This window comes from Myotis nattereri, assembly GCF_964212035.1.
Source record: "Myotis nattereri genome assembly, chromosome: 13".
NCBI classification, from domain to species: Eukaryota; Metazoa; Chordata; class Mammalia; order Chiroptera; family Vespertilionidae; genus Myotis; species Myotis nattereri.
Genome location: NC_138088.1, coordinates 50024419 through 50031533, shown reverse-complemented (window position 1 = coordinate 50031533; position 7115 = coordinate 50024419).

Here is a 7115-nt window from a genome sequence, read left to right as displayed (position 1 = left end):
CGCCGGTGCTGCTTGGTTTGCGCTGATGTCAATGTTAGGTTTTATTTTCCCGAGACGGGAATGGCAAATACGTCTCATTCTAGGCGCCAGCTCAGCTGAAGGACCGTGGCTACCTGGAGCTCTGCCTTGGGGAGACATCTGTGGCCACGACCAGAGGCAGCAGGAAATCATTCGGTCGGTGATTAGTAATGTCTGCAATGGACATGCGAGGGAGGAGTGGTGGCACCTCGTTAGGGGGTTACATTACGTGTGTGGTTCCCTATGGACGATATTACATTAAATGTTCCCACCCCTGCCTGCCCAGTCTGTACTCACCGCACCTTTAAAATAAAAGGTCAGTCCTCTTATATGAGGGGTCCAACATGCTGTGCCCAGCAAAGCACCCAGAACACACCAGAATGGTCCAGCTTCCATCAACGTTCAGAGCGAACTTCCTACAGAATAGACACCCACAGCTCCCTGCTCCCTATAACAGCACGCATGGCCCTTCAAAGTCTGCGCCCAACTTCCCTCCCTCATCAATGATACTCCTACACATGCACCTTCCCGTGTAGGTATGTCAAGCTTTCTCCTCCTGTGTCCTGAATTCACAGTGCCCCCCTTTTTTTTCTTAATCCTCACCCGAGTATATTTTTCCATTGATTTTTAGAGAGAGTGGAAGAGAGAGGGAAAGACAGAGAGAAATATCGATGTGAGAGAAGCACATCAATTGGTTGCCTCCTGCACAAGCCCCAACCAGGGCCCAGGCCGGAAAGGAGCCTGCAACCGGGATACCTGCCCTTGACCGGAATCAAACCTGGGACCCTTCAGTCACAGACCGATGCTCTATCCACTGAGCCAAACCAGCTAGGGCTCACCACGCCCTTTTATGCCTCTTTGTATTTGCACACGCTGTTCCCTTTGCCTTTAAGTCCCAGCTAACACGTCACTTCCTCTGGGAAGTCTTCCCTGATCCTCCCAGACAGAATTGGCCCCTCCATCCTGTTGTGCTGGCGGACACAGAACAGACCGCTCAGGAAAAGCGTTGTGTAAACTGCACAGGACTGTGCCCGCCGAGCGTCTCCCGGTGTCCCTTATTGAATTAGCGTGAATGGCTCCAATGGAGAAAGCCACCCTCTTGGCTTCTCGCGCCTGGAGGCACTGTTTCTCCTCTTCTCCTTGGAAACACTTCTGAAATAAACAAGGTCAGTGTCTAGCGCCAGGCATGCCAACTTCAGGCATCTCGAACCTTAAGTCCTGCTGTTCCTTTATTCCAGTCTCCCCTCCACACACAAGCACCCCTCGATTTAGAGCAAAGCGAAGCTACAACTCAAAGCCAGGTTATGCAAGGGCCCAACATGGGGAAAAAGCTGGATTTTTCCCATGTGAACAAGTGACACAAGATATGAAAATAGAAATGGACGAGGAACTCCACCCCACTGCTGATTGGTCTCGCTGAGCTAAAAAGGAGAACAGGGTTTTAAGACCCTAGCAAGATCAACAATGAATTGGCTTGTGGGGAAGGAAAGGAGATGACATTTTCTTGAGCTCCAGGGACTAAAAATAGCATGAGGTTTTCCAAGAGGCTATCGTGGTACTTCGGGATGTGGCTATAAAGCTTTTATTTCAACAGCGATTGGTGCACTCAAAGCTAAAGCCATTCATGGTGACCGACTGCTCACCCAGCTGCCCAGAGCCAGCAGAGAGCTGTGACGGTTCCCAACTCCATGCATTCACTGGAGCCATGCCCCTTGTCCCCACACTGAGTCAAGTCACCCATGCACACGGTGCATCCCGGCCTCCAGGTACTGGATGGAGGAAAAACAAGGATGGTTAACACCCTGGCAGGGTAGCTCAGTTGGTCAGAGCACCGTCCCAATATGCCAAGGTTGCAGGTTCAATCCTGGGTCAGGGCACATATAAGAATCAACAAATGAATGCATAAATAAGTGGAACAACAAACCAATGTTTCTCTCTTTCTCTCTCTAAAATCAATCAATAATAAATAAATAAAAAAGGACAGTGTTACATGTTTCTGTGACAATTGTTCCCACTTGGAATAACCCCAGAGGCTTTGGGAACAGGGGCGTGGGCTCAGAAAAGCCTTCCTTCCAGGGTAGGCATAGGCCAGGCTGCACTCCAGCCTAACAGTTAAGTTCATGTGTCCTTAGACAAGCCAATTAACCACTCAGTTTCCTCATCTGCGAAATGGGTCTAATAGCTTCATACGGTTTTCAGGGGATTAAATGAGTTCCAGAGTGCTAAGTGTTTAATAAATATTATATATTGAGCTAAGACCTGGGGAATGGATGGGATGCAGAGGGGAGGCAGAGATGAAGGAGGGGAGGAGGGAAGAGGAGACGGGTGTGTCCCAGACAGATGGAACAACACGTTTAGGAACCAATATGCAATAACTACTTGTTGAATAAATTCTTTAAGGGAAGAGAGAGTAAAGCAATCTCTACAGGCCACGCCCTTTCCTTCTTTTCCCTGGTACCTGCTTAGGTGGCATCTGAGCCAGGCACCCACAGGCAAGCCTGCAGCATATGTCCAACTAGAGCAGGGGTGGGCAAACTTTTTGACTCAAGAGCCACAATGGGTTCTTAAACTGGACCGGAGGGCCGGAACAAAAGCATGGATGGAGTGTTTGTGTGAACTAATATAAATTCAAAGTAAACATCATTACATAAAAGGGTACGGTCTTTTTTTTTTTAGTTTTATTCATTTCAAACTGGCCGGATCCGACCCGCGGGCCGTAGTTTGCCCACGGCTGAACTAGAGTGTCAACTTCTTAAGGCAGAGATTGAGTCCTCTCTTGGGGTCCCATCGCCCTGAGCCGTTACTCCCCCAAGGGTGACCAAGTCCCCCACTGCTCCCTCTTTCTGCTATTTCACCCAAGGAAAGGCCTTGGCCAAGATCACCGGAGAGAGCCCGGTGTTCTGCCTCATGGAGCAACCTGAGAAATGCAGGTGAAGGGCAAAGAACCCTAAGCTTGTGACCAGGTCATGGGTCCTCGCTCTGCCGGCTGGCAGTCCTGTGACTTGACTGAGTCGCCCAGGACACGTCCCTAGCACACTGGCCCCCAGGATGGACAGGGGGTATTGACACAGCAGGGTGACCAACCATCACGATTGTTGCAGGAGTGAGAGGTTCCCTCGGATTTAGGACTTTCGGTGCCCAAACCAAGAAAGTGTCAGGCAAATAGGAGTGAGCGGGCACTGGCCGACCTGCTTCTCCCCTCCATGTTCTGCCCCCTCCTCCTGCCCAGACCTGAGTCCCAAGTCAGCACAGAGCAGCTTCTGAGTCCTTCAGCTTCGTGGCTGACACCTGGGACCACATGTATGGAGAAGGGGGAGGAAGAGGAAGAACAACCCACTGGTGTTGCCATGACGTTTCCACAGGGAGGTTGGCAACAATCCACTGTTAGAGGTGGGAGGGCTGGCCACTCTCTCAGGGATTCCGTACAGGACCAAACCCAGGCTAGTCGGGGTGTCCACAGGGCAGGATGGTCTGTGCTTCTCGCCATGAAGCTGGGGCGATGGAACTATGACCCTGATGACACTGAGCCCACTGCCCTTCCCCACAAGAGTGAATGGGGCTGGTCAGCTTGATGCCAACCCTCTAGCCAGAGGGCGGGCAAGCGGGGCTCTCAGCCAGGCCCCAACCCCACCCGCAGGGGTACATCCAAGAGCAACCCCAGGCCCTCCGCTCAGATCCCCACAGCACCCCCGTAGGGAGCGCAGCAGGCTGCCTGCCATCCCATCGGAGACATCTTGTGTTTTCAATTACAAGTCCCCATTCACGTCCTGGCTCGGTTTGAATGCCAGGCTATATTAGGTCATGCCAAGCCAGGCCTGTTGTGCTCTCTCATTAGCCGCATCACATCGTATTTTTAGGGATGGCCAAGACTGAGACGGTGCCAGAGGGCCGTTTTCCTCCCGAGTCCCCAAACACCATCTCCATAAAAATATCACGCCTGAGGCTCCAAGGGCCCTGTGCTCCCGGCCGCCTCTGGAAGGAAAGCAGCTCCCAACCAGGGGTAAGTGACCAGATAAACCAGAGGCAGCGAGGGGCGTGGTTCCTCTGCCTGATTTTCCATCCGCTCCTCCTGTACGACCTCCCCCACTCCTCCTACACTCATCTCCCCAAACCCCCTCAGCTCCCGGTTTCTCATGGCCAGTACAAAAGATCCACGACTCTAGTCCCCCTTGTCCCTGGGAGACCCCCAGCACGGCTGTGGGGGTTCCTGTGCTCTGTCTCTGCCAAGTCCAGCATCAAAGAACAGTTTGCAAAGTGCTGCCTCGTGGTAGTGTCTGTCATTTGACTTGCCTATAGGAGTGGTGGTAGGATACCCATTTTACAGATGAGGAAGTTGAGGCAGTGAAAGGGAAGATGAGGTGTCTAAGTCATAGAGACAGTAAGGGAGAGGATCAGGGCCTCTGCTCAGAAGCCAGACTGAGCTGCGGCCTATTTACGGCCACACACATGGTCACCAAGGAGGGGCCGTTGCTCATGGCTTCCTCTCCCCCAAGCACACCGCTCACTGCTGGAAGTCCCTGCAAGTGCCTCGGCCCTCTGTGCCTCTGTGCTTCCCTCCCACCGCAGCCGCCAGTGCCCAGGACACAGTCACCATCCACAGGGCTAGGGATGGGGCGGGAAGGAAGAGAAAAAGGAAGAGACTTTGCACTTGTCTCTGAACTCTGCCTCCTGTTCCTGTTCAGTCTTTTAATATATATCTATAATAATAAAAGTGTAATATGCTAATTAGACTGGATGTCCTTCCGGACATCCTTCCAGATGACCTGCCAGATGAAGCTGGGGCTGTGAGGGAAGCCCAGGTCCTGGGTGCTGGAGGGAAGCCGGTGCCGGCAGCCGGAGGAAGGAAGGCCTACTCTTGCATGAATTTCATGCATCAGGCCTCTAATATATATATATATATATATAATTCCAGAGAGGAAGGAAGAGGGAGAGAGAGAGAGAAACATCAATGATGAGAGAGAATCATTGATCAGCTGCCTCCTGCACGCCCCCCACTAGGGATCAAGCCCACAACCCAGGCTTGATCCCCTTGTGCCCTTGACCAGAATCGAACCTGGGACCCTTCAGTCCTCTATCCACTGAGCTAAACTGGCTAGAGCCCTGATCAGTCTTAAATCAGTCTCTCTCTCCCTCTCCCTCTTCCTCCTCTTCCCTCTCTCCCTCCCCCTCCCCTTCTTCTTCTCCCACGCCCTTGGCTAAGTCTGGGATCCAGCATCCAGGCCACCTCAGGTGGGAGGGGGTAAGGGCAGGGCTATTCTTCTGGAAAGCTGTCAATTCCTTCCTGCTCACCATGGAGCACAGTGCCAGTGTGCAGGGCCTATGGGTGAGGGTGTCTCCCAGGGAGAGGCAGTGGTCAGCCTGGAGTGGAGGTAGTAGTTAGGGATCAAGGCTCATTTCAACACAACTGCAGGCCTGGGGTCTTCTAAATCCCTGTGTCCATGAGACCCTTGGGATAAGGCTGCCAACAGTGGAGGATCGGGGACCACCTCCAGATCCCTCCATGCTCTTTGCCCAAGAAGGGCAAGGGCAAGGGCAAGCCCTTTTCCCATAGCTCTTTGGCCATTGTCCCTTCCATATTATCCACGACTCATGGTTCAGAACATAGAGCACCTAACAGGGCTGGCCCAGGAGAAGGGCACCTGACCAGCAGGTCAATTCACCGTGTTGAAGTGGCTATGGTCACTCTTTCTTGCATGTCTCCATCCAAGCCATGAATCCAGGCTCGCTCTATTGAGGGTTCAATACAGCCAATGGGACACATGGACACTGCATGGACAATAGATTGTGGGTTTGGCCTCCTTCTTTCACTCGCCACTTCCTTGCTCTTCTGGCCACCCTACCCACACCTTCCTTCCCAAACCTAACTTCTGCCTTCAGACTTTCCCCACACCCACTGGCTACCGCACCCCTATGACAACAAAAGCCTCAGGGTCAACAAGGCCACACCAAACACCCCCTAGATGCAGCCCCCATACTAGATGCATGGTGGGCAGTGGGGAGCTTGGTCTGTGGAGAGATAAAGCACAGTCTTCCCAGCCCCCCCCCCCCCCCCCCGCCCCAGCAGTTTCCGACTAGTTAGAGAGGAAAGACTTACATAGACTTCCTTCCTCCTCCTCCCCTCTCCCTCCCCAAATCAAATAATATGGGAAGTCAAAAATCCACCTACATAATGGAATTACCCAGCCTAGAAAGATCTTAAGGGGGAACGAACATGAGGAAGTGGGAAGTTGGTAACACCCCAGCTGGTCTTGGAAAGACAAGAGAAATGTGGTCCCAGACATTCCCCTCTTCCTGGAATCGCACAGCTTACATGGAGCAGAGGTATGCGACCCGGGCACATACGCTTGACCCCAGTTCTCCTTCCTTTTTCACAGGACCCACCTCACACGCAGTCGGTTTACAGGCATTGTTGACACTTACAGGATTCGTGCCCAATCACGGCTGCACCATTTGGAAGGCTGAACGCCTATCAGTGCATCCGGGCACCAAAGCCCAGGAGCGCAGCAGCTCTTGCAGGTTTCTATGGTTTCTATCTTAGCCCAGAGAGAGACCATTTCACCAAATCATCCTCCCTCCGCTTAAACACCTTCAGGAGAGGGGACTTCACCCGCCTGGGCACAGCTCTCCCCTGACAGACAGCACGCCCCTGCTCTTTAGGAATGTAATCCCACCCTACCGGTTTGGCTCAGCTGATAGAGCATTGACCTGCAGACTAAAGGGTCCCCGGGTTCGATTCTGGTCAAGGGCACGTACCTTGGTTGCAGGCTCCTCCCTGGCCCAGGCCCTGGTTGGGGCTCGTGCAGGAGGCAGCCAATCGATGTGTTTCTCTCACACCGATGTTTCTTTCTGTCTTTCCTTCTCTCCTCCACTCTCCCTAAAAATCAAAGGAAATATATCCTCTGGTGAGGATTTTAAAAAAAAATTTAAAAAGGAACGTAATCTCCTCTCTCCAAGGTACGCTGTGGGGAGCATCACAAAGTGTATGTGCCTGTTTTAGCTTTCCTTTTCCCACTTGACACTATACAGTCACCTTTGCACTCACCACCCGGTTCTAACATGGTTCTCAGTGGGCCTGTCTACTGACTTGGGTGTATGCC